General features: G+C 62.5%; 29 non-coding genes across 29 annotated transcripts; all 29 read right to left on the reverse strand.

Moving 5' to 3' along the window:
- Positions 1-498: 498 nt before the first annotated feature.
- On the reverse strand, positions 499-662 carry LOC141072803 (U1 spliceosomal RNA). Its single transcript, XR_012226855.1, has one exon. It is a non-coding gene; the product is annotated as a U1 spliceosomal RNA (small nuclear RNA).
- Positions 663-1,295: 633 nt separating this feature from the next.
- On the reverse strand, positions 1,296-1,459 carry LOC141072804 (U1 spliceosomal RNA). Its single transcript, XR_012226856.1, has one exon. It is a non-coding gene; the product is annotated as a U1 spliceosomal RNA (small nuclear RNA).
- A 633-nt stretch (positions 1,460-2,092) lies between these two features.
- On the reverse strand, positions 2,093-2,256 carry LOC141072807 (U1 spliceosomal RNA). Its single transcript, XR_012226858.1, has one exon. It is a non-coding gene; the product is annotated as a U1 spliceosomal RNA (small nuclear RNA).
- A 633-nt stretch (positions 2,257-2,889) lies between these two features.
- LOC141072808 (U1 spliceosomal RNA) lies at positions 2,890-3,053 on the reverse strand. Its single transcript, XR_012226859.1, has one exon. It is a non-coding gene; the product is annotated as a U1 spliceosomal RNA (small nuclear RNA).
- A 633-nt stretch (positions 3,054-3,686) lies between these two features.
- LOC141072809 (U1 spliceosomal RNA) lies at positions 3,687-3,850 on the reverse strand. The gene has a single exon (XR_012226860.1). It is a non-coding gene; the product is annotated as a U1 spliceosomal RNA (small nuclear RNA).
- A 633-nt stretch (positions 3,851-4,483) lies between these two features.
- LOC141072810 (U1 spliceosomal RNA) lies at positions 4,484-4,647 on the reverse strand. The gene has a single exon (XR_012226861.1). It is a non-coding gene; the product is annotated as a U1 spliceosomal RNA (small nuclear RNA).
- Positions 4,648-5,280: 633 nt separating this feature from the next.
- On the reverse strand, positions 5,281-5,444 carry LOC141072751 (U1 spliceosomal RNA). The gene has a single exon (XR_012226814.1). It is a non-coding gene; the product is annotated as a U1 spliceosomal RNA (small nuclear RNA).
- Positions 5,445-6,083: 639 nt separating this feature from the next.
- LOC141072812 (U1 spliceosomal RNA) lies at positions 6,084-6,247 on the reverse strand. Its single transcript, XR_012226862.1, has one exon. It is a non-coding gene; the product is annotated as a U1 spliceosomal RNA (small nuclear RNA).
- Positions 6,248-6,889: 642 nt separating this feature from the next.
- Positions 6,890-7,053, reverse strand: LOC141072663 (U1 spliceosomal RNA). The gene has a single exon (XR_012226727.1). It is a non-coding gene; the product is annotated as a U1 spliceosomal RNA (small nuclear RNA).
- A 639-nt stretch (positions 7,054-7,692) lies between these two features.
- On the reverse strand, positions 7,693-7,856 carry LOC141072664 (U1 spliceosomal RNA). The gene has a single exon (XR_012226729.1). It is a non-coding gene; the product is annotated as a U1 spliceosomal RNA (small nuclear RNA).
- A 639-nt stretch (positions 7,857-8,495) lies between these two features.
- On the reverse strand, positions 8,496-8,659 carry LOC141072665 (U1 spliceosomal RNA). Its single transcript, XR_012226730.1, has one exon. It is a non-coding gene; the product is annotated as a U1 spliceosomal RNA (small nuclear RNA).
- Positions 8,660-9,295: 636 nt separating this feature from the next.
- On the reverse strand, positions 9,296-9,459 carry LOC141072666 (U1 spliceosomal RNA). Its single transcript, XR_012226731.1, has one exon. It is a non-coding gene; the product is annotated as a U1 spliceosomal RNA (small nuclear RNA).
- A 636-nt stretch (positions 9,460-10,095) lies between these two features.
- LOC141072667 (U1 spliceosomal RNA) lies at positions 10,096-10,259 on the reverse strand. The gene has a single exon (XR_012226732.1). It is a non-coding gene; the product is annotated as a U1 spliceosomal RNA (small nuclear RNA).
- A 632-nt stretch (positions 10,260-10,891) lies between these two features.
- On the reverse strand, positions 10,892-11,055 carry LOC141072669 (U1 spliceosomal RNA). Its single transcript, XR_012226735.1, has one exon. It is a non-coding gene; the product is annotated as a U1 spliceosomal RNA (small nuclear RNA).
- Positions 11,056-11,685: 630 nt separating this feature from the next.
- On the reverse strand, positions 11,686-11,849 carry LOC141072670 (U1 spliceosomal RNA). Its single transcript, XR_012226736.1, has one exon. It is a non-coding gene; the product is annotated as a U1 spliceosomal RNA (small nuclear RNA).
- Positions 11,850-12,482: 633 nt separating this feature from the next.
- On the reverse strand, positions 12,483-12,646 carry LOC141072671 (U1 spliceosomal RNA). Its single transcript, XR_012226737.1, has one exon. It is a non-coding gene; the product is annotated as a U1 spliceosomal RNA (small nuclear RNA).
- Positions 12,647-13,279: 633 nt separating this feature from the next.
- LOC141072672 (U1 spliceosomal RNA) lies at positions 13,280-13,443 on the reverse strand. Its single transcript, XR_012226738.1, has one exon. It is a non-coding gene; the product is annotated as a U1 spliceosomal RNA (small nuclear RNA).
- Positions 13,444-14,088: 645 nt separating this feature from the next.
- LOC141072673 (U1 spliceosomal RNA) lies at positions 14,089-14,252 on the reverse strand. Its single transcript, XR_012226739.1, has one exon. It is a non-coding gene; the product is annotated as a U1 spliceosomal RNA (small nuclear RNA).
- A 633-nt stretch (positions 14,253-14,885) lies between these two features.
- On the reverse strand, positions 14,886-15,049 carry LOC141072674 (U1 spliceosomal RNA). The gene has a single exon (XR_012226740.1). It is a non-coding gene; the product is annotated as a U1 spliceosomal RNA (small nuclear RNA).
- A 633-nt stretch (positions 15,050-15,682) lies between these two features.
- LOC141072676 (U1 spliceosomal RNA) lies at positions 15,683-15,846 on the reverse strand. Its single transcript, XR_012226741.1, has one exon. It is a non-coding gene; the product is annotated as a U1 spliceosomal RNA (small nuclear RNA).
- A 633-nt stretch (positions 15,847-16,479) lies between these two features.
- Positions 16,480-16,643, reverse strand: LOC141072677 (U1 spliceosomal RNA). The gene has a single exon (XR_012226742.1). It is a non-coding gene; the product is annotated as a U1 spliceosomal RNA (small nuclear RNA).
- Positions 16,644-17,282: 639 nt separating this feature from the next.
- On the reverse strand, positions 17,283-17,446 carry LOC141072678 (U1 spliceosomal RNA). The gene has a single exon (XR_012226743.1). It is a non-coding gene; the product is annotated as a U1 spliceosomal RNA (small nuclear RNA).
- A 633-nt stretch (positions 17,447-18,079) lies between these two features.
- On the reverse strand, positions 18,080-18,243 carry LOC141072679 (U1 spliceosomal RNA). The gene has a single exon (XR_012226744.1). It is a non-coding gene; the product is annotated as a U1 spliceosomal RNA (small nuclear RNA).
- A 639-nt stretch (positions 18,244-18,882) lies between these two features.
- LOC141072681 (U1 spliceosomal RNA) lies at positions 18,883-19,046 on the reverse strand. The gene has a single exon (XR_012226746.1). It is a non-coding gene; the product is annotated as a U1 spliceosomal RNA (small nuclear RNA).
- Positions 19,047-19,679: 633 nt separating this feature from the next.
- LOC141072682 (U1 spliceosomal RNA) lies at positions 19,680-19,843 on the reverse strand. Its single transcript, XR_012226747.1, has one exon. It is a non-coding gene; the product is annotated as a U1 spliceosomal RNA (small nuclear RNA).
- Positions 19,844-20,491: 648 nt separating this feature from the next.
- LOC141072683 (U1 spliceosomal RNA) lies at positions 20,492-20,655 on the reverse strand. Its single transcript, XR_012226748.1, has one exon. It is a non-coding gene; the product is annotated as a U1 spliceosomal RNA (small nuclear RNA).
- A 638-nt stretch (positions 20,656-21,293) lies between these two features.
- Positions 21,294-21,457, reverse strand: LOC141072684 (U1 spliceosomal RNA). Its single transcript, XR_012226749.1, has one exon. It is a non-coding gene; the product is annotated as a U1 spliceosomal RNA (small nuclear RNA).
- A 633-nt stretch (positions 21,458-22,090) lies between these two features.
- On the reverse strand, positions 22,091-22,254 carry LOC141072685 (U1 spliceosomal RNA). The gene has a single exon (XR_012226750.1). It is a non-coding gene; the product is annotated as a U1 spliceosomal RNA (small nuclear RNA).
- Positions 22,255-22,887: 633 nt separating this feature from the next.
- Positions 22,888-23,051, reverse strand: LOC141072741 (U1 spliceosomal RNA). The gene has a single exon (XR_012226804.1). It is a non-coding gene; the product is annotated as a U1 spliceosomal RNA (small nuclear RNA).
- Positions 23,052-23,236: the final 185 nt, after the last annotated feature.

Below are 23,236 nucleotides of genomic sequence, written 5' to 3' on the forward strand. Positions count from 1 at the left end.
GGCTGGCGCCCGGTCCAACCCCCACGGGGCAGGCCGAGCTCGACTGAGTCCCAAGCCGTCCAAGATGCCCAGCAGCAGCCAGAGTCATTTGCATGTAGGGCCATTGGCTCCACCCCAGCCTCGCTCACGCCGCTGCTCCCACCCGGGGAACATGCAGACAGCTCCAGCTGCTGCTGCTGCTGCTGCTGCCCCCCTCCTCCTCCCGGCCCAGTGGCCAAGTGAATAAGACGCAGGCGAGCTGATCAATCCCCACCAGCCCAGGGAGCCCCAAAAGGGCCAAAGGCAGCAAGGAACAGACAAGCCAAGCAAAAAGACACACAGCGATGCACGGAAGTTGTGGCAGGCCTCCCCCACAAGGGGGAGCCAAAGGCCACAACTGACGCCGCTTTGAGCTGCTCCAAAGTATTCTAGCTCTGGCAACAGGTGTGACGTGACGTGCGGCTCTGCCAGAGCACGTTTCTTTCGGTGGGTCGGCTTCTGTCTTTGACCAGAGGAAATCAGGGGAAAGCGCGAACGCAGTCCCCCACTACCACAAATTATGCAGTCGAGTTTCCCGCATTTGGGGAAATCGCAGGGGTCAGCACACCCGGAGTGCAATGGATGAGCCTCACCCTGGGAGAACCACCTTAGTGATCATGGTATCTCCCCTGCCAGGTAAGTATGAGTTGGGGCCCGCCGGTCCGACGAGCGGCCCTCCGACGCAGCTCTCCAACATCGCGGAGTCTCGTGCCCGAAGGGGAGGGGGTGTCTTGGCGTAGGGCGCAGGCCGCCCGGAGGCTCGTTGAGTGGGAGGCGCTGGCTGGCGCCCGGTCCAACCCCCACGGGGCAGGCCGAGCTCGACTGAGTCCCAAGCCGTCCAAGATGCCCAGCAGCAGCCAGAGTCATTTGCATGTAGGGCCATTGGCTCCACCCCAGCCTCGCTCACGCCGCTGCTCCCACCCGGGGAACATGCAGACAGCTCCAGCTGCTGCTGCTGCTGCTGCTGCCCCCCTCCTCCTCCCGGCCCAGTGGCCAAGTGAATAAGACGCAGGCGAGCTGATCAATCCCCACCAGCCCAGGGAGCCCCAAAAGGGCCAAAGGCAGCAAGGAACAGACAAGCCAAGCAAAAAGACACACAGCGATGCACGGAAGTTGTGGCAGGCCTCCCCCACAAGGGGGAGCCAAAGGCCACAACTGACGCCGCTTTGAGCTGCTCCAAAGTATTCTAGCTCTGGCAACAGGTGTGACGTGACGTGCGGCTCTGCCAGAGCACGTTTCTTTCGGTGGGTCGGCTTCTGTCTTTGACCAGAGGAAATCAGGGGAAAGCGCGAACGCAGTCCCCCACTACCACAAATTATGCAGTCGAGTTTCCCGCATTTGGGGAAATCGCAGGGGTCAGCACACCCGGAGTGCAATGGATGAGCCTCACCCTGGGAGAACCACCTTAGTGATCATGGTATCTCCCCTGCCAGGTAAGTATGAGTTGGGGCCCGCCGGTCCGACGAGCGGCCCTCCGACGCAGCTCTCCAACATCGCGGAGTCTCGTGCCCGAAGGGGAGGGGGTGTCTTGGCGTAGGGCGCAGGCCGCCCGGAGGCTCGTTGAGTGGGAGGCGCTGGCTGGCGCCCGGTCCAACCCCCACGGGGCAGGCCGAGCTCGACTGAGTCCCAAGCCGTCCAAGATGCCCAGCAGCAGCCAGAGTCATTTGCATGTAGGGCCATTGGCTCCACCCCAGCCTCGCTCACGCCGCTGCTCCCACCCGGGGAACATGCAGACAGCTCCAGCTGCTGCTGCTGCTGCTGCTGCCCCCCTCCTCCTCCCGGCCCAGTGGCCAAGTGAATAAGACGCAGGCGAGCTGATCAATCCCCACCAGCCCAGGGAGCCCCAAAAGGGCCAAAGGCAGCAAGGAACAGACAAGCCAAGCAAAAAGACACACAGCGATGCACGGAAGTTGTGGCAGGCCTCCCCCACAAGGGGGAGCCAAAGGCCACAACTGACGCCGCTTTGAGCTGCTCCAAAGTATTCTAGCTCTGGCAACAGGTGTGACGTGACGTGCGGCTCTGCCAGAGCACGTTTCTTTCGGTGGGTCGGCTTCTGTCTTTGACCAGAGGAAATCAGGGGAAAGCGCGAACGCAGTCCCCCACTACCACAAATTATGCAGTCGAGTTTCCCGCATTTGGGGAAATCGCAGGGGTCAGCACACCCGGAGTGCAATGGATGAGCCTCACCCTGGGAGAACCACCTTAGTGATCATGGTATCTCCCCTGCCAGGTAAGTATGAGTTGGGGCCCGCCGGTCCGACGAGCGGCCCTCCGACGCAGCTCTCCAACATCGCGGAGTCTCGTGCCCGAAGGGGAGGGGGTGTCTTGGCGTAGGGCGCAGGCCGCCCGGAGGCTCGTTGAGTGGGAGGCGCTGGCTGGCGCCCGGTCCAACCCCCACGGGGCAGGCCGAGCTCGACTGAGTCCCAAGCCGTCCAAGATGCCCAGCAGCAGCCAGAGTCATTTGCATGTAGGGCCATTGGCTCCACCCCAGCCTCGCTCACGCCGCTGCTCCCACCCGGGGAACATGCAGACAGCTCCAGCTGCTGCTGCTGCTGCTGCTGCCCCCCTCCTCCTCCCGGCCCAGTGGCCAAGTGAATAAGACGCAGGCGAGCTGATCAATCCCCACCAGCCCAGGGAGCCCCAAAAGGGCCAAAGGCAGCAAGGAACAGACAAGCCAAGCAAAAAGACACACAGCGATGCACGGAAGTTGTGGCAGGCCTCCCCCACAAGGGGGAGCCAAAGGCCACAACTGACGCCGCTTTGAGCTGCTCCAAAGTATTCTAGCTCTGGCAACAGGTGTGACGTGACGTGCGGCTCTGCCAGAGCACGTTTCTTTCGGTGGGTCGGCTTCTGTCTTTGACCAGAGGAAATCAGGGGAAAGCGCGAACGCAGTCCCCCACTACCACAAATTATGCAGTCGAGTTTCCCGCATTTGGGGAAATCGCAGGGGTCAGCACACCCGGAGTGCAATGGATGAGCCTCACCCTGGGAGAACCACCTTAGTGATCATGGTATCTCCCCTGCCAGGTAAGTATGAGTTGGGGCCCGCCGGTCCGACGAGCGGCCCTCCGACGCAGCTCTCCAACATCGCGGAGTCTCGTGCCCGAAGGGGAGGGGGTGTCTTGGCGTAGGGCGCAGGCCGCCCGGAGGCTCGTTGAGTGGGAGGCGCTGGCTGGCGCCCGGTCCAACCCCCACGGGGCAGGCCGAGCTCGACTGAGTCCCAAGCCGTCCAAGATGCCCAGCAGCAGCCAGAGTCATTTGCATGTAGGGCCATTGGCTCCACCCCAGCCTCGCTCACGCCGCTGCTCCCACCCGGGGAACATGCAGACAGCTCCAGCTGCTGCTGCTGCTGCTGCTGCCCCCCTCCTCCTCCCGGCCCAGTGGCCAAGTGAATAAGACGCAGGCGAGCTGATCAATCCCCACCAGCCCAGGGAGCCCCAAAAGGGCCAAAGGCAGCAAGGAACAGACAAGCCAAGCAAAAAGACACACAGCGATGCACGGAAGTTGTGGCAGGCCTCCCCCACAAGGGGGAGCCAAAGGCCACAACTGACGCCGCTTTGAGCTGCTCCAAAGTATTCTAGCTCTGGCAACAGGTGTGACGTGACGTGCGGCTCTGCCAGAGCACGTTTCTTTCGGTGGGTCGGCTTCTGTCTTTGACCAGAGGAAATCAGGGGAAAGCGCGAACGCAGTCCCCCACTACCACAAATTATGCAGTCGAGTTTCCCGCATTTGGGGAAATCGCAGGGGTCAGCACACCCGGAGTGCAATGGATGAGCCTCACCCTGGGAGAACCACCTTAGTGATCATGGTATCTCCCCTGCCAGGTAAGTATGAGTTGGGGCCCGCCGGTCCGACGAGCGGCCCTCCGACGCAGCTCTCCAACATCGCGGAGTCTCGTGCCCGAAGGGGAGGGGGTGTCTTGGCGTAGGGCGCAGGCCGCCCGGAGGCTCGTTGAGTGGGAGGCGCTGGCTGGCGCCCGGTCCAACCCCCACGGGGCAGGCCGAGCTCGACTGAGTCCCAAGCCGTCCAAGATGCCCAGCAGCAGCCAGAGTCATTTGCATGTAGGGCCATTGGCTCCACCCCAGCCTCGCTCACGCCGCTGCTCCCACCCGGGGAACATGCAGACAGCTCCAGCTGCTGCTGCTGCTGCTGCTGCCCCCCTCCTCCTCCCGGCCCAGTGGCCAAGTGAATAAGACGCAGGCGAGCTGATCAATCCCCACCAGCCCAGGGAGCCCCAAAAGGGCCAAAGGCAGCAAGGAACAGACAAGCCAAGCAAAAAGACACACAGCGATGCACGGAAGTTGTGGCAGGCCTCCCCCACAAGGGGGAGCCAAAGGCCACAACTGACGCCGCTTTGAGCTGCTCCAAAGTATTCTAGCTCTGGCAACAGGTGTGACGTGACGTGCGGCTCTGCCAGAGCACGTTTCTTTCGGTGGGTCGGCTTCTGTCTTTGACCAGAGGAAATCAGGGGAAAGCGCGAACGCAGTCCCCCACTACCACAAATTATGCAGTCGAGTTTCCCGCATTTGGGGAAATCGCAGGGGTCAGCACACCCGGAGTGCAATGGATGAGCCTCACCCTGGGAGAACCACCTTAGTGATCATGGTATCTCCCCTGCCAGGTAAGTATGAGTTGGGGCCCGCCGGTCCGACGAGCGGCCCTCCGACGCAGCTCTCCAACATCGCGGAGTCTCGTGCCCGAAGGGGAGGGGGTGTCTTGGCGTAGGGCGCAGGCCGCCCGGAGGCTCGTTGAGTGGGAGGCGCTGGCTGGCGCCCGGTCCAACCCCCACGGGGCAGGCCGAGCTCGACTGAGTCCCAAGCCGTCCAAGATGCCCAGCAGCAGCCAGAGTCATTTGCATGTAGGGCCATTGGCTCCACCCCAGCCTCGCTCACGCCGCTGCTCCCACCCGGGGAACATGCAGACAGCTCCAGCTGCTGCTGCTGCTGCTGCTGCCCCCCTCCTCCTCCCGGCCCAGTGGCCAAGTGAATAAGACGCAGGCGAGCTGATCAATCCCCACCAGCCCAGGGAGCCCCAAAAGGGCCAAAGGCAGCAAGGAACAGACAAGCCAAGCAAAAAGACACACAGCGATGCACGGAAGTTGTGGCAGGCCTCCCCCACAAGGGGGAGCCAAAGGCCACAACTGACGCCGCTTTGAGCTGCTCCAAAGTATTCTAGCTCTGGCAACAGGTGTGACGTGACGTGCGGCTCTGCCAGAGCACGTTTCTTTCGGTGGGTCGGCTTCTGTCTTTGACCAGAGGAAATCAGGGGAAAGCGCGAACGCAGTCCCCCACTACTACAAATTATGCAGTCGAGTTTCCCGCATTTGGGGAAATCGCAGGGGTCAGCACACCCGGAGTGCAATGGATGAGCCTCACCCTGGGAGAACCACCTTAGTGATCATGGTATCTCCCCTGCCAGGTAAGTATGAGTTGGGGCCCGCCGGTCCGACGAGCGGCCCTCCGACGCAGCTCTCCAACATCGCGGAGTCTCGTGCCCGAAGGGGAGGGGGTGTCTTGGCGTAGGGCGCAGGCCGCCCGGAGGCTCGTTGAGTGGGAGGCGCTGGCTGGCGCCCGGTCCAACCCCCACGGGGCAGGCCGAGCTCGACTGAGTCCCAAGCCGTCCAAGATGCCCAGCAGCAGCCAGAGTCATTTGCATGTAGGGCCATTGGCTCCACCCCAGCCTCGCTCACGCCGCTGCTCCCACCCGGGGAACATGCAGACAGCTCCAGCTGCTGCTGCTGCTGCTGCTGCTGCTGCCCCCCTCCTCCTCCCGGCCCAGTGGCCAAGTGAATAAGACGCAGGCGAGCTGATCAATCCCCACCAGCCCAGGGAGCCCCAAAAGGGCCAAAGGCAGCAAGGAACAGACAAGCCAAGCAAAAAGACACACAGCGATGCACGGAAGTTGTGGCAGGCCTCCCCCACAAGGGGGAGCCAAAGGCCACAACTGACGCCGCTTTGAGCTGCTCCAAAGTATTCTAGCTCTGGCAACAGGTGTGACGTGACGTGCGGCTCTGCCAGAGCACGTTTCTTTCGGTGGGTCGGCTTCTGTCTTTGACCAGAGGAAATCAGGGGAAAGCGCGAACGCAGTCCCCCACTACCACAAATTATGCAGTCGAGTTTCCCGCATTTGGGGAAATCGCAGGGGTCAGCACACCCGGAGTGCAATGGATGAGCCTCACCCTGGGAGAACCACCTTAGTGATCATGGTATCTCCCCTGCCAGGTAAGTATGAGTTGGGGCCCGCCGGTCCGACGAGCGGCCCTCCGACGCAGCTCTCCAACATCGCGGAGTCTCGTGCCCGAAGGGGAGGGGGTGTCTTGGCGTAGGGCGCAGGCCGCCCGGAGGCTCGTTGAGTGGGAGGCGCTGGCTGGCGCCCGGTCCAACCCCCACGGGGCAGGCCGAGCTCGACTGAGTCCCAAGCCGTCCAAGATGCCCAGCAGCAGCCAGAGTCATTTGCATGTAGGGCCATTGGCTCCACCCCAGCCTCGCTCACGCCGCTGCTCCCACCCGGGGAACATGCAGACAGCTCCAGCTGCTGCTGCTGCTGCTGCTGCTGCTGCTGCTGCCCTCCTCCTCCCGGCCCAGTGGCCAAGTGAATAAGACGCAGGCGAGCTGATCAATCCCCACCAGCCCAGGGAGCCCCAAAAGGGCCAAAGGCAGCAAGGAACAGACAAGCCAAGCAAAAAGACACACAGCGATGCACGGAAGTTGTGGCAGGCCTCCCCCACAAGGGGGAGCCAAAGGCCACAACTGACGCCGCTTTGAGCTGCTCCAAAGTATTCTAGCTCTGGCAACAGGTGTGACGTGACGTGCGGCTCTGCCAGAGCACGTTTCTTTCGGTGGGTCGGCTTCTGTCTTTGACCAGAGGAAATCAGGGGAAAGCGCGAACGCAGTCCCCCACTACCACAAATTATGCAGTCGAGTTTCCCGCATTTGGGGAAATCGCAGGGGTCAGCACACCCGGAGTGCAATGGATGAGCCTCACCCTGGGAGAACCACCTTAGTGATCATGGTATCTCCCCTGCCAGGTAAGTATGAGTTGGGGCCCGCCGGTCCGACGAGCGGCCCTCCGACGCAGCTCTCCAACATCGCGGAGTCTCGTGCCCGAAGGGGAGGGGGTGTCTTGGCGTAGGGCGCAGGCCGCCCGGAGGCTCGTTGAGTGGGAGGCGCTGGCTGGCGCCCGGTCCAACCCCCACGGGGCAGGCCGAGCTCGACTGAGTCCCAAGCCGTCCAAGATGCCCAGCAGCAGCCAGAGTCATTTGCATGTAGGGCCATTGGCTCCACCCCAGCCTCGCTCACGCCGCTGCTCCCACCCGGGGAACATGCAGACAGCTCCAGCTGCTGCTGCTGCTGCTGCTGCTGCTGCCCCCCTCCTCCTCCCGGCCCAGTGGCCAAGTGAATAAGACGCAGGCGAGCTGATCAATCCCCACCAGCCCAGGGAGCCCCAAAAGGGCCAAAGGCAGCAAGGAACAGACAAGCCAAGCAAAAAGACACACAGCGATGCACGGAAGTTGTGGCAGGCCTCCCCCACAAGGGGGAGCCAAAGGCCACAACTGACGCCGCTTTGAGCTGCTCCAAAGTATTCTAGCTCTGGCAACAGGTGTGACGTGACGTGCGGCTCTGCCAGAGCACGTTTCTTTCGGTGGGTCGGCTTCTGTCTTTGACCAGAGGAAATCAGGGGAAAGCGCGAACGCAGTCCCCCACTACCACAAATTATGCAGTCGAGTTTCCCGCATTTGGGGAAATCGCAGGGGTCAGCACACCCGGAGTGCAATGGATGAGCCTCACCCTGGGAGAACCACCTTAGTGATCATGGTATCTCCCCTGCCAGGTAAGTATGAGTTGGGGCCCGCCGGTCCGACGAGCGGCCCTCCGACGCAGCTCTCCAACATCGCGGAGTCTCGTGCCCGAAGGGGAGGGGGTGTCTTGGCGTAGGGCGCAGGCCGCCCGGAGGCTCGTTGAGTGGGAGGCGCTGGCTGGCGCCCGGTCCAACCCCCACGGGGCAGGCCGAGCTCGACTGAGTCCCAAGCCGTCCAAGATGCCCAGCAGCAGCCAGAGTCATTTGCATGTAGGGCCATTGGCTCCACCCCAGCCTCGCTCACGCCGCTGCTCCCACCCGGGGAACATGCAGACAGCTCCAGCTGCTGCTGCTGCTGCTGCTGCTGCTGCCCCCCTCCTCCTCCCGGCCCAGTGGCCAAGTGAATAAGACGCAGGCGAGCTGATCAATCCCCACCAGCCCAGGGAGCCCCAAAAGGGCCAAAGGCAGCAAGGAACAGACAAGCCAAGCAAAAAGACACACAGCGATGCACGGAAGTTGTGGCAGGCCTCCCCCACAAGGGGGAGCCAAAGGCCACAACTGACGCCGCTTTGAGCTGCTCCAAAGTATTCTAGCTCTGGCAACAGGTGTGACGTGACGTGCGGCTCTGCCAGAGCACGTTTCTTTCGGTGGGTCGGCTTCTGTCTTTGACCAGAGGAAATCAGGGGAAAGCGCGAACGCAGTCCCCCACTACCACAAATTATGCAGTCGAGTTTCCCGCATTTGGGGAAATCGCAGGGGTCAGCACACCCGGAGTGCAATGGATGAGCCTCACCCTGGGAGAACCACCTTAGTGATCATGGTATCTCCCCTGCCAGGTAAGTATGAGTTGGGGCCCGCCGGTCCGACGAGCGGCCCTCCGACGCAGCTCTCCAACATCGCGGAGTCTCGTGCCCGAAGGGGAGGGGGTGTCTTGGCGTAGGGCGCAGGCCGCCCGGAGGCTCGTTGAGTGGGAGGCGCTGGCTGGCGCCCGGTCCAACCCCCACGGGGCAGGCCGAGCTCGACTGAGTCCCAAGCCGTCCAAGATGCCCAGCAGCAGCCAGAGTCATTTGCATGTAGGGCCATTGGCTCCACCCCAGCCTCGCTCACGCCGCTGCTCCCACCCGGGGAACATGCAGACAGCTCCAGCTGCTGCTGCTGCTGCTGCTGCTGCCCCCCTCCTCCTCCCGGCCCAGTGGCCAAGTGAATAAGACGCAGGCGAGCTGATCAATCCCCACCAGCCCAGGGAGCCCCAAAAGGGCCAAAGGCAGCAAGGAACAGACAAGCCAAGCAAAAAGACACACAGCGATGCACGGAAGTTGTGGCAGGCCTCCCCCACAAGGGGGAGCCAAAGGCCACAACTGACGCCGCTTTGAGCTGCTCCAAAGTATTCTAGCTCTGGCAACAGGTGTGACGTGACGTGCGGCTCTGCCAGAGCACGTTTCTTTCGGTGGGTCGGCTTCTGTCTTTGACCAGAGGAAATCAGGGGAAAGCGCGAACGCAGTCCCCCACTACCACAAATTATGCAGTCGAGTTTCCCGCATTTGGGGAAATCGCAGGGGTCAGCACACCCGGAGTGCAATGGATGAGCCTCACCCTGGGAGAACCACCTTAGTGATCATGGTATCTCCCCTGCCAGGTAAGTATGAGTTGGGGCCCGCCGGTCCGACGAGCGGCCCTCCGACGCAGCTCTCCAACATCGCGGAGTCTCGTGCCCGAAGGGGAGGGGGTGTCTTGGCGTAGGGCGCAGGCCGCCCGGAGGCTCGTTGAGTGGGAGGCGCTGGCTGGCGCCCGGTCCAACCCCCACGGGGCAGGCCGAGCTCGACTGAGTCCCAAGCCGTCCAAGATGCCCAGCAGCAGCCAGAGTCATTTGCATGTAGGGCCATTGGCTCCACCCCAGCCTCGCTCACGCCGCTGCTCCCACCCGGGGAACATGCAGACAGCTCCAGCTGCTGCTGCTGCTGCTGCTGCTGCCCCCCTCCTCCTCCCGGCCCAGTGGCCAAGTGAATAAGACGCAGGCGAGCTGATCAATCCCCACCAGCCCAGGGAGCCCCAAAAGGGCCAAAGGCAGCAAGGAACAGACAAGCCAAGCAAAAAGACACACAGCGATGCACGGAAGTTGTGGCAGGCCTCCCCCACAAGGGGGAGCCAAAGGCCACAACTGACGCCGCTTTGAGCTGCTCCAAAGTATTCTAGCTCTGGCAACAGGTGTGACGTGACGTGCGGCTCTGCCAGAGCACGTTTCTTTCGGTGGGTCGGCTTCTGTCTTTGACCAGAGGAAATCAGGGGAAAGCGCGAACGCAGTCCCCCACTACCACAAATTATGCAGTCGAGTTTCCCGCATTTGGGGAAATCGCAGGGGTCAGCACACCCGGAGTGCAATGGATGAGCCTCACCCTGGGAGAACCACCTTAGTGATCATGGTATCTCCCCTGCCAGGTAAGTATGAGTTGGGGCCCGCCGGTCCGACGAGCGGCCCTCCGACGCAGCTCTCCAACATCGCGGAGTCTCGTGCCCGAAGGGGAGGGGGTGTCTTGGCGTAGGGCGCAGGCCGCCCGGAGGCTCGTTGAGTGGGAGGCGCTGGCTGGCGCCCGGTCCAACCCCCACGGGGCAGGCCGAGCTCGACTGAGTCCCAAGCCGTCCAAGATGCCCAGCAGCAGCCAGAGTCATTTGCATGTAGGGCCATTGGCTCCACCCCAGCCTCGCTCACGCCGCTGCTCCCACCCGGGGAACATGCAGACAGCTCCAGCTGCTGCTGCTGCTGCTGCTGCCCCCTCCTCCTCCCGGCCCAGTGGCCAAGTGAATAAGACGCAGGCGAGCTGATCAATCCCCACCAGCCCAGGGAGCCCCAAAAGGGCCAAAGGCAGCAAGGAACAGACAAGCCAAGCAAAAAGACACACAGCGATGCACGGAAGTTGTGGCAGGCCTCCCCCACAAGGGGGAGCCAAAGGCCACAACTGACGCCGCTTTGAGCTGCTCCAAAGTATTCTAGCTCTGGCAACAGGTGTGACGTGACGTGCGGCTCTGCCAGAGCACGTTTCTTTCGGTGGGTCGGCTTCTGTCTTTGACCAGAGGAAATCAGGGGAAAGCGCGAACGCAGTCCCCCACTACCACAAATTATGCAGTCGAGTTTCCCGCATTTGGGGAAATCGCAGGGGTCAGCACACCCGGAGTGCAATGGATGAGCCTCACCCTGGGAGAACCACCTTAGTGATCATGGTATCTCCCCTGCCAGGTAAGTATGAGTTGGGGCCCGCCGGTCCGACGAGCGGCCCTCCGACGCAGCTCTCCAACATCGCGGAGTCTCGTGCCCGAAGGGGAGGGGGTGTCTTGGCGTAGGGCGCAGGCCGCCCGGAGGCTCGTTGAGTGGGAGGCGCTGGCTGGCGCCCGGTCCAACCCCCACGGGGCAGGCCGAGCTCGACTGAGTCCCAAGCCGTCCAAGATGCCCAGCAGCAGCCAGAGTCATTTGCATGTAGGGCCATTGGCTCCACCCCAGCCTCGCTCACGCCGCTGCTCCCACCCGGGGAACATGCAGACAGCTCCAGCTGCTGCTGCTGCTGCTGCCCCCCTCCTCCTCCCGGCCCAGTGGCCAAGTGAATAAGACGCAGGCGAGCTGATCAATCCCCACCAGCCCAGGGAGCCCCAAAAGGGCCAAAGGCAGCAAGGAACAGACAAGCCAAGCAAAAAGACACACAGCGATGCACGGAAGTTGTGGCAGGCCTCCCCCACAAGGGGGAGCCAAAGGCCACAACTGACGCCGCTTTGAGCTGCTCCAAAGTATTCTAGCTCTGGCAACAGGTGTGACGTGACGTGCGGCTCTGCCAGAGCACGTTTCTTTCGGTGGGTCGGCTTCTGTCTTTGACCAGAGGAAATCAGGGGAAAGCGCGAACGCAGTCCCCCACTACCACAAATTATGCAGTCGAGTTTCCCGCATTTGGGGAAATCGCAGGGGTCAGCACACCCGGAGTGCAATGGATGAGCCTCACCCTGGGAGAACCACCTTAGTGATCATGGTATCTCCCCTGCCAGGTAAGTATGAGTTGGGGCCCGCCGGTCCGACGAGCGGCCCTCCGACGCAGCTCTCCAACATCGCGGAGTCTCGTGCCCGAAGGGGAGGGGGTGTCTTGGCGTAGGGCGCAGGCCGCCCGGAGGCTCGTTGAGTGGGAGGCGCTGGCTGGCGCCCGGTCCAACCCCCACGGGGCAGGCCGAGCTCGACTGAGTCCCAAGCCGTCCAAGATGCCCAGCAGCAGCCAGAGTCATTTGCATGTAGGGCCATTGGCTCCACCCCAGCCTCGCTCACGCCGCTGCTCCCACCCGGGGAACATGCAGACAGCTCCAGCAGCTGCTGCTGCTGCTGCTGCCCCCCTCCTCCTCCCGGCCCAGTGGCCAAGTGAATAAGACGCAGGCGAGCTGATCAATCCCCACCAGCCCAGGGAGCCCCAAAAGGGCCAAAGGCAGCAAGGAACAGACAAGCCAAGCAAAAAGACACACAGCGATGCACGGAAGTTGTGGCAGGCCTCCCCCACAAGGGGGAGCCAAAGGCCACAACTGACGCCGCTTTGAGCTGCTCCAAAGTATTCTAGCTCTGGCAACAGGTGTGACGTGACGTGCGGCTCTGCCAGAGCACGTTTCTTTCGGTGGGTCGGCTTCTGTCTTTGACCAGAGGAAATCAGGGGAAAGCGCGAACGCAGTCCCCCACTACCACAAATTATGCAGTCGAGTTTCCCGCATTTGGGGAAATCGCAGGGGTCAGCACACCCGGAGTGCAATGGATGAGCCTCACCCTGGGAGAACCACCTTAGTGATCATGGTATCTCCCCTGCCAGGTAAGTATGAGTTGGGGCCCGCCGGTCCGACGAGCGGCCCTCCGACGCAGCTCTCCAACATCGCGGAGTCTCGTGCCCGAAGGGGAGGGGGTGTCTTGGCGTAGGGCGCAGGCCGCCCGGAGGCTCGTTGAGTGGGAGGCGCTGGCTGGCGCCCGGTCCAACCCCCACGGGGCAGGCCGAGCTCGACTGAGTCCCAAGCCGTCCAAGATGCCCAGCAGCAGCCAGAGTCATTTGCATGTAGGGCCATTGGCTCCACCCCAGCCTCGCTCACGCCGCTGCTCCCACCCGGGGAACATGCAGACAGCTCCAGCTGCTGCTGCTGCTGCTGCTGCCCCCCTCCTCCTCCCGGCCCAGTGGCCAAGTGAATAAGACGCAGGCGAGCTGATCAATCCCCACCAGCCCAGGGAGCCCCAAAAGGGCCAAAGGCAGCAAGGAACAGACAAGCCAAGCAAAAAGACACACAGCGATGCACGGAAGTTGTGGCAGGCCTCCCCCACAAGGGGGAGCCAAAGGCCACAACTGACGCCGCTTTGAGCTGCTCCAAAGTATTCTAGCTCTGGCAACAGGTGTGACGTGACGTGCGGCTCTGCCAGAGCACGTTTCTTTCGGTGGGTCGGCTTCTGTCTTTGACCAGAGGAAATCAGGGGAAAGCGCGAACGCAGTCCCCCACTACCACAAATTATGCAGTCGAGTTTCCCGCATTTGGGGAAATCGCAGGGGTCAGCACACCCGGAGTGCAATGGATGAGCCTCACCCTGGGAGAACCACCTTAGTGATCATGGTATCTCCCCTGCCAGGTAAGTATGAGTTGGGGCCCGCCGGTCCGACGAGCGGCCCTCCGACGCAGCTCTCCAACATCGCGGAGTCTCGTGCCCGAAGGGGAGGGGGTGTCTTGGCGTAGGGCGCAGGCCGCCCGGAGGCTCGTTGAGTGGGAGGCGCTGGCTGGCGCCCGGTCCAACCCCCACGGGGCAGGCCGAGCTCGACTGAGTCCCAAGCCGTCCAAGATGCCCAGCAGCAGCCAGAGTCATTTGCATGTAGGGCCATTGGCTCCACCCCAGCCTCGCTCACGCCGCTGCTCCCACCCGGGGAACATGCAGACAGCTCCAGCTGCTGCTGCTGCTGCTGCTGCTGCTGCTGCTGCCCCCCTCCTCCTCCCGGCCCAGTGGCCAAGTGAATAAGACGCAGGCGAGCTGATCAATCCCCACCAGCCCAGGGAGCCCCAAAAGGGCCAAAGGCAGCAAGGAACAGACAAGCCAAGCAAAAAGACACACAGCGATGCACGGAAGTTGTGGCAGGCCTCCCCCACAAGGGGGAGCCAAAGGCCACAACTGACGCCGCTTTGAGCTGCTCCAAAGTATTCTAGCTCTGGCAACAGGTGTGACGTGACGTGCGGCTCTGCCAGAGCACGTTTCTTTCGGTGGGTCGGCTTCTGTCTTTGACCAGAGGAAATCAGGGGAAAGCGCGAACGCAGTCCCCCACTACCACAAATTATGCAGTCGAGTTTCCCGCATTTGGGGAAATCGCAGGGGTCAGCACACCCGGAGTGCAATGGATGAGCCTCACCCTGGGAGAACCACCTTAGTGATCATGGTATCTCCCCTGCCAGGTAAGTATGAGTTGGGGCCCGCCGGTCCGACGAGCGGCCCTCCGACGCAGCTCTCCAACATCGCGGAGTCTCGTGCCCGAAGGGGAGGGGGTGTCTTGGCGTAGGGCGCAGGCCGCCCGGAGGCTCGTTGAGTGGGAGGCGCTGGCTGGCGCCCGGTCCAACCCCCACGGGGCAGGCCGAGCTCGACTGAGTCCCAAGCCGTCCAAGATGCCCAGCAGCAGCCAGAGTCATTTGCATGTAGGGCCATTGGCTCCACCCCAGCCTCGCTCACGCCGCTGCTCCCACCCGGGGAACATGCAGACAGCTCCAGCTGCTGCTGCTGCTGCTGCTGCCCCCCTCCTCCTCCCGGCCCAGTGGCCAAGTGAATAAGACGCAGGCGAGCTGATCAATCCCCACCAGCCCAGGGAGCCCCAAAAGGGCCAAAGGCAGCAAGGAACAGACAAGCCAAGCAAAAAGACACACAGCGATGCACGGAAGTTGTGGCAGGCCTCCCCCACAAGGGGGAGCCAAAGGCCACAACTGACGCCGCTTTGAGCTGCTCCAAAGTATTCTAGCTCTGGCAACAGGTGTGACGTGACGTGCGGCTCTGCCAGAGCACGTTTCTTTCGGTGGGTCGGCTTCTGTCTTTGACCAGAGGAAATCAGGGGAAAGCGCGAACGCAGTCCCCCACTACCACAAATTATGCAGTCGAGTTTCCCGCATTTGGGGAAATCGCAGGGGTCAGCACACCCGGAGTGCAATGGATGAGCCTCACCCTGGGAGAACCACCTTAGTGATCATGGTATCTCCCCTGCCAGGTAAGTATGAGTTGGGGCCCGCCGGTCCGACGAGCGGCCCTCCGACGCAGCTCTCCAACATCGCGGAGTCTCGTGCCCGAAGGGGAGGGGGTGTCTTGGCGTAGGGCGCAGGCCGCCCGGAGGCTCGTTGAGTGGGAGGCGCTGGCTGGCGCCCGGTCCAACCCCCACGGGGCAGGCCGAGCTCGACTGAGTCCCAAGCCGTCCAAGATGCCCAGCAGCAGCCAGAGTCATTTGCATGTAGGGCCATTGGCTCCACCCCAGCCTCGCTCACGCCGCTGCTCCCACCCGGGGAACATGCAGACAGCTCCAGCTGCTGCTGCTGCTGCTGCTGCCCCCCTCCTCCTCCCGGCCCAGTGGCCAAGTGAATAAGACGCAGGCGAGCTGATCAATCCCCACCAGCCCAGGGAGCCCCAAAAGGGCCAAAGGCAGCAAGGAACAGACAAGCCAAGCAAAAAGACACACAGCGATGCACGGAAGTTGTGGCAGGCCTCCCCCACAAGGGGGAGCCAAAGGCCACAACTGACGCCGCTTTGAGCTGCTCCAAAGTATTCTAGCTCTGGCAACAGGTGTGACGTGACGTGCGGCTCTGCCAGAGCACGTTTCTTTCGGTGGGTCGGCTTCTGTCTTTGACCAGAGGAAATCAGGGGAAAGCGCGAACGCAGTCCCCCACTACCACAAATTATGCAGTCGAGTTTCCCGCATTTGGGGAAATCGCAGGGGTCAGCACACCCGGAGTGCAATGGATGAGCCTCACCCTGGGAGAACCACCTTAGTGATCATGGTATCTCCCCTGCCAGGTAAGTATGAGTTGGGGCCCGCCGGTCCGACGAGCGGCCCTCCGACGCAGCTCTCCAACATCGCGGAGTCTCGTGCCCGAAGGGGAGGGGGTGTCTTGGCGTAGGGCGCAGGCCGCCCGGAGGCTCGTTGAGTGGGAGGCGCTGGCTGGCGCCCGGTCCAACCCCCACGGGGCAGGCCGAGCTCGACTGAGTCCCAAGCCGTCCAAGATGCCCAGCAGCAGCCAGAGTCATTTGCATGTAGGGCCATTGGCTCCACCCCAGCCTCGCTCACGCCGCTGCTCCCACCCGGGGAACATGCAGACAGCTCCAGCTGCTGCTGCTGCTGCTGCTGCCCCCCTCCTCCTCCCGGCCCAGTGGCCAAGTGAATAAGACGCAGGCGAGCTGATCAATCCCCACCAGCCCAGGGAGCCCCAAAAGGGCCAAAGGCAGCAAGGAACAGACAAGCCAAGCAAAAAGACACACAGCGATGCACGGAAGTTGTGGCAGGCCTCCCCCACAAGGGGGAGCCAAAGGCCACAACTGACGCCGCTTTGAGCTGCTCCAAAGTATTCTAGCTCTGGCAACAGGTGTGACGTGACGTGCGGCTCTGCCAGAGCACGTTTCTTTCGGTGGGTCGGCTTCTGTCTTTGACCAGAGGAAATCAGGGGAAAGCGCGAACGCAGTCCCCCACTACCACAAATTATGCAGTCGAGTTTCCCGCATTTGGGGAAATCGCAGGGGTCAGCACACCCGGAGTGCAATGGATGAGCCTCACCCTGGGAGAACCACCTTAGTGATCATGGTATCTCCCCTGCCAGGTAAGTATGAGTTGGGGCCCGCCGGTCCGACGAGCGGCCCTCCGACGCAGCTCTCCAACATCGCGGAGTCTCGTGCCCGAAGGGGAGGGGGTGTCTTGGCGTAGGGCGCAGGCCGCCCGGAGGCTCGTTGAGTGGGAGGCGCTGGCTGGCGCCCGGTCCAACCCCCACGGGGCAGGCCGAGCTCGACTGAGTCCCAAGCCGTCCAAGATGCCCAGCAGCAGCCAGAGTCATTTGCATGTAGGGCCATTGGCTCCACCCCAGCCTCGCTCACGCCGCTGCTCCCACCCGGGGAACATGCAGACAGCTCCAGCTGCTGCTGCTGCTGCTGCTGCTGCTGCCCCCCTCCTCCTCCCGGCCCAGTGGCCAAGTGAATAAGACGCAGGCGAGCTGATCAATCCCCACCAGCCCAGGGAGCCCCAAAAGGGCCAAAGGCAGCAAGGAACAGACAAGCCAAGCAAAAAGACACACAGCGATGCACGGAAGTTGTGGCAGGCCTCCCCCACAAGGGGGAGCCAAAGGCCACAACTGACGCCGCTTTGAGCTGCTCCAAAGTATTCTAGCTCTGGCAACAGGTGTGACGTGACGTGCGGCTCTGCCAGAGCACGTTTCTTTCGGTGGGTCGGCTTCTGTCTTTGACCAGAGGAAATCAGGGGAAAGCGCGAACGCAGTCCCCCACTACCACAAATTATGCAGTCGAGTTTCCCGCATTTGGGGAAATCGCAGGGGTCAGCACACCCGGAGTGCAATGGATGAGCCTCACCCTGGGAGAACCACCTTAGTGATCATGGTATCTCCCCTGCCAGGTAAGTATGAGTTGGGGCCCGCCGGTCCGACGAGCGGCCCTCCGACGCAGCTCTCCAACATCGCGGAGTCTCGTGCCCGAAGGGGAGGGGGTGTCTTGGCGTAGGGCGCAGGCCGCCCGGAGGCTCGTTGAGTGGGAGGCGCTGGCTGGCGCCCGGTCCAACCCCCACGGGGCAGGCCGAGCTCGACTGAGTCCCAAGCCGTCCAAGATGCCCAGCAGCAGCCAGAGTCATTTGCATGTAGGGCCATTGGCTCCACCCCAGCCTCGCTCACGCCGCTGCTCCCACCCGGGGAACATGCAGACAGCTCCAGCTGCTGCTGCTGCTGCTGCTGCCCCCCTCCTCCTCCCGGCCCAGTGGCCAAGTGAATAAGACGCAGGCGAGCTGATCAATCCCCACCAGCCCAGGGAGCCCCAAAAGGGCCAAAGGCAGCAAGGAACAGACAAGCCAAGCAAAAAGACACACAGCGATGCACGGAAGTTGTGGCAGGCCTCCCCCACAAGGGGGAGCCAAAGGCCACAACTGACGCCGCTTTGAGCTGCTCCAAAGTATTCTAGCTCTGGCAACAGGTGTGACGTGACGTGCGGCTCTGCCAGAGCACGTTTCTTTCGGTGGGTCGGCTTCTGTCTTTGACCAGAGGAAATCAGGGGAAAGCGCGAACGCAGTCCCCCACTACCACAAATTATGCAGTCGAGTTTCCCGCATTTGGGGAAATCGCAGGGGTCAGCACACCCGGAGTGCAATGGATGAGCCTCACCCTGGGAGAACCACCTTAGTGATCATGGTATCTCCCCTGCCAGGTAAGTATGAGTTGGGGCCCGCCGGTCCGACGAGCGGCCCTCCGACGCAGCTCTCCAACATCGCGGAGTCTCGTGCCCGAAGGGGAGGGGGTGTCTTGGCGTAGGGCGCAGGCCGCCCGGAGGCTCGTTGAGTGGGAGGCGCTGGCTGGCGCCCGGTCCAACCCCCACGGGGCAGGCCGAGCTCGACTGAGTCCCAAGCCGTCCAAGATGCCCAGCAGCAGCCAGAGTCATTTGCATGTAGGGCCATTGGCTCCACCCCAGCCTCGCTCACGCCGCTGCTCCCACCCGGGGAACATGCAGACAGCTCCAGCTGCTGCTGCTGCTGCTGCTGCTGCTGCCCCCCTCCTCCTCCCGGCCCAGTGGCCAAGTGAATAAGACGCAGGCGAGCTGATCAATCCCCACCAGCCCAGGGAGCCCCAAAAGGGCCAAAGGCAGCAAGGAACAGACAAGCCAAGCAAAAAGACACACAGCGATGCACGGAAGTTGTGGCAGGCCTCCCCCACAAGGGGGAGCCAAAGGCCACAACTGACGCCGCTTTGAGCTGCTCCAAAGTATTCTAGCTCTGGCAACAGGTGTGACGTGACGTGCGGCTCTGCCAGAGCACGTTTCTTTCGGTGGGTCGGCTTCTGTCTTTGACCAGAGGAAATCAGGGGAAAGCGCGAACGCAGTCCCCCACTACCACAAATTATGCAGTCGAGTTTCCCGCATTTGGGGAAATCGCAGGGGTCAGCACACCCGGAGTGCAATGGATGAGCCTCACCCTGGGAGAACCACCTTAGTGATCATGGTATCTCCCCTGCCAGGTAAGTATGAGTTGGGGCCCGCCGGTCCGACGAGCGGCCCTCCGACGCAGCTCTCCAACATCGCGGAGTCTCGTGCCCGAAGGGGAGGGGGTGTCTTGGCGTAGGGCGCAGGCCGCCCGGAGGCTCGTTGAGTGGGAGGCGCTGGCTGGCGCCCGGTCCAACCCCCACGGGGCAGGCCAAGCTCGACTGAGTCCCAAGCCGTCCAAGATGCCCAGCAGCAGCCAGAGTCATTTGCATGTAGGGCCATTGGCTCCACCCCAGCCTCGCTCACGCCGCTGCTCCCACCCGGGGAACATGCAGACAGCTCCAGCTGCTGCTGCTGCTGCTGCTGCCCCCCTCCTCCTCCCGGCCCAGTGGCCAAGTGAATAAGACGCAGGCGAGCTGATCAATCCCCACCAGCCCAGGGAGCCCCAAAAGGGCCAAAGGCAGCAAGGAACAGACAAGCCAAGCAAAAAGACACACAGCGATGCACGGAAGTTGTGGCAGGCCTCCCCCACAAGGGGGAGCCAAAGGCCACAACTGACGCCGCTTTGAGCTGCTCCAAAGTATTCTAGCTCTGGCAACAGGTGTGACGTGACGTGCGGCTCTGCCAGAGCACGTTTCTTTCGGTGGGTCGGCTTCTGTCTTTGACCAGAGGAAATCAGGGGAAAGCGCGAACGCAGTCCCCCACTACCACAAATTATGCAGTCGAGTTTCCCGCATTTGGGGAAATCGCAGGGGTCAGCACACCCGGAGTGCAATGGATGAGCCTCACCCTGGGAGAACCACCTTAGTGATCATGGTATCTCCCCTGCCAGGTAAGTATGAGTTGGGGCCCGCCGGTCCGACGAGCGGCCCTCCGACGCAGCTCTCCAACATCGCGGAGTCTCGTGCCCGAAGGGGAGGGGGTGTCTTGGCGTAGGGCGCAGGCCGCCCGGAGGCTCGTTGAGTGGGAGGCGCTGGCTGGCGCCCGGTCCAACCCCCACGGGGCAGGCCGAGCTCGACTGAGTCCCAAGCCGTCCAAGATGCCCAGCAGCAGCCAGAGTCATTTGCATGTAGGGCCATTGGCTCCACCCCAGCCTCGCTCACGCCGCTGCTCCCACCCGGGGAACATGCAGACAGCTCCAGCTGCTGCTGCTGCTGCTGCTGCTGCTGCTGCTGCTGCCCCCCTCCTCCTCCCGGCCCAGTGGCCAAGTGAATAAGACGCAGGCGAGCTGATCAATCCCCACCAGCCCAGGGAGCCCCAAAAGGGCCAAAGGCAGCAAGGAACAGACAAGCCAAGCAAAAAGACACACAGCGATGCACGGAAGTTGTGGCAGGCCTCCCCCACAAGGGGGAGCCAAAGGCCACAACTGACGCCGCTTTGAGCTGCTCCAAAGTATTCTAGCTCTGGCAACAGGTGTGACGTGACGTGCGGCTCTGCCAGAGCACGTTTCTTTCGGTGGGTCGGCTTCTGTCTTTGACCAGAGGAAATCAGGGGAAAGCGCGAACGCAGTCCCCCACTACCACAAATTATGCAGTCGAGTTTCCCGCATTTGGGGAAATCGCAGGGGTCAGCACACCCGGAGTGCAATGGATGAGCCTCACCCTGGGAGAACCACCTTAGTGATCATGGTATCTCCCCTGCCAGGTAAGTATGAGTTGGGGCCCGCCGGTCCGACGAGCGGCCCTCCGACGCAGCTCTCCAACATCGCGGAGTCTCGTGCCCGAAGGGGAGGGGGTGTCTTGGCGTAGGGCGCAGGCCGCCCGGAGGCTCGTTGAGTGGGAGGCGCTGGCGCCCGGTCCAACCCCCACGGGGCAGGCCGAGCTCGACTGAGTCCCAAGCCGTCCAAGATGCCCAGCAGCAGCCAGAGTCATTTGCATGTAGGGCCATTGGCTCCACCCCAGCCTCGCTCACGCCGCTGCTCCCACCCGGGGAACATGCAGACAGCTCCAGCTGCTGCTGCTGCTGCTGCTGCTGCTGCTGCCCCCCTCCTCCTCCCGGCCCAGTGGCCAAGTGAATAAGACGCAGGCGAGCTGATCAATCCCCACCAGCCCAGGGAGCCCCAAAAGGGCCAAAGGCAGCAAGGAACAGACAAGCCAAGCAAAAAGACACACAGCGATGCACGGAAGTTGTGGCAGGCCTCCCCCACAAGGGGGAGCCAAAGGCCACAACTGACGCCGCTTTGAGCTGCTCCAAAGTATTCTAGCTCTGGCAACAGGTGTGACGTGACGTGCGGCTCTGCCAGAGCACGTTTCTTTCGGTGGGTCGGCTTCTGTCTTTGACCAGAGGAAATCAGGGGAAAGCGCGAACGCAGTCCCCCACTACCACAAATTATGCAGTCGAGTTTCCCGCATTTGGGGAAATCGCAGGGGTCAGCACACCCGGAGTGCAATGGATGAGCCTCACCCTGGGAGAACCACCTTAGTGATCATGGTATCTCCCCTGCCAGGTAAGTATGAGTTGGGGCCCGCCGGTCCGACGAGCGGCCCTCCGACGCAGCTCTCCAACATCGCGGAGTCTCGTGCCCGAAGGGGAGGGGGTGTCTTGGCGTAGGGCGCAGGCCGCCCGGAGGCTCGTTGAGTGGGAGGCGCTGGCTGGCGCCCGGTCCAACCCCCACGGGGCAGGCCGAGCTCGACTGAGTCCCAAGCCGTCCAAGATGCCCAGCAGCAGCCAGAGTCATTTGCATGTAGGGCCATTGGCTCCACCCCAGCCTCGCTCACGCCGCTGCTCCCACCCGGGGAACATGCAGACAGCTCCAGCTGCTGCTGCTGCTGCTGCTGCCCCCCTCCTCCTCCCGGCCCAGTGGCCAAGTGAATAAGACGCAGGCGAGCTGATCAATCCCCACCAGCCCAGGGAGCCCCAAAAGGGCCAAAGGCAGCAAGGAACAGACAAGCCAAGCAAAAAGACACACAGCGATGCACGGAAGTTGTGGCAGGCCTCCCCCACAAGGGGGAGCCAAAGGCCACAACTGACGCCGCTTTGAGCTGCTCCAAAGTATTCTAGCTCTGGCAACAGGTGTGACGTGACGTGCGGCTCTGCCAGAGCACGTTTCTTTCGGTGGGTCGGCTTCTGTCTTTGACCAGAGGAAATCAGGGGAAAGCGCGAACGCAGTCCCCCACTACCACAAATTATGCAGTCGAGTTTCCCGCATTTGGGGAAATCGCAGGGGTCAGCACACCCGGAGTGCAATGGATGAGCCTCACCCTGGGAGAACCACCTTAGTGATCATGGTATCTCCCCTGCCAGGTAAGTATGAGTTGGGGCCCGCCGGTCCGACGAGCGGCCCTCCGACGCAGCTCTCCAACATCGCGGAGTCTCGTGCCCGAAGGGGAGGGGGTGTCTTGGCGTAGGGCGCAGGCCGCCCGGAGGCTCGTTGAGTGGGAGGCGCTGGCTGGCGCCCGGTCCAACCCCCACGGGGCAGGCCGAGCTCGACTGAGTCCCAAGCCGTCCAAGATGCCCAGCAGCAGCCAGAGTCATTTGCATGTAGGGCCATTGGCTCCACCCCAGCCTCGCTCACGCCGCTGCTCCCACCCGGGGAACATGCAGACAGCTCCAGCTGCTGCTGCTGCTGCTGCTGCCCCCCTCCTCCTCCCGGCCCAGTGGCCAAGTGAATAAGACGCAGGCGAGCTGATCAATCCCCACCAGCCCAGGGAGCCCCAAAAGGGCCAAAGGCAGCAAGGAACAGACAAGCCAAGCAAAAAGACACACAGCGATGCACGGAAGTTGTGGCAGGCCTCCCCCACAAGGGGGAGCCAAAGGCCACAACTGACGCCGCTTTGAGCTGCTCCAAAGTATTCTAGCTCTGGCAACAGGTGTGACGTGACGTGCGGCTCTGCCAGAGCACGTTTCTTTCGGTGGGTCGGCTTCTGTCTTTGACCAGAGGAAATCAGGGGAAAGCGCGAACGCAGTCCCCCACTACCACAAATTATGCAGTCGAGTTTCCCGCATTTGGGGAAATCGCAGGGGTCAGCACACCCAGAGTGCAATGGATGAGCCTCACCCTGGGAGAACCACCTTAGTGATCATGGTATCTCCCCTGCCAGGTAAGTATGAGTTGGGGCCCGCCGGTCCAACGAGCGGCCCTCCGACGCAGCTCTCCAACATCGCGGAGTCTCGTGCCCGAAGGGGAGGGGGTGTCTTGGCGTAGGGCGCAGGCCGCCCGGAGGCTCGTTGAGTGGGAGGCGCTGGCTGGCGCCCGGTCCAACCCCCACGGGGCAGGCCGAGCTCGACTGAGTC

The sequence above is a fragment of the Dendrobates tinctorius genome, unplaced genomic scaffold (assembly GCF_039654945.1).
Source record: "Dendrobates tinctorius isolate UK_male_01 unplaced genomic scaffold, ASM3965494v1 ptg000285l, whole genome shotgun sequence".
In the NCBI taxonomy this organism is placed as follows: domain Eukaryota; kingdom Metazoa; phylum Chordata; class Amphibia; order Anura; family Dendrobatidae; genus Dendrobates; species Dendrobates tinctorius.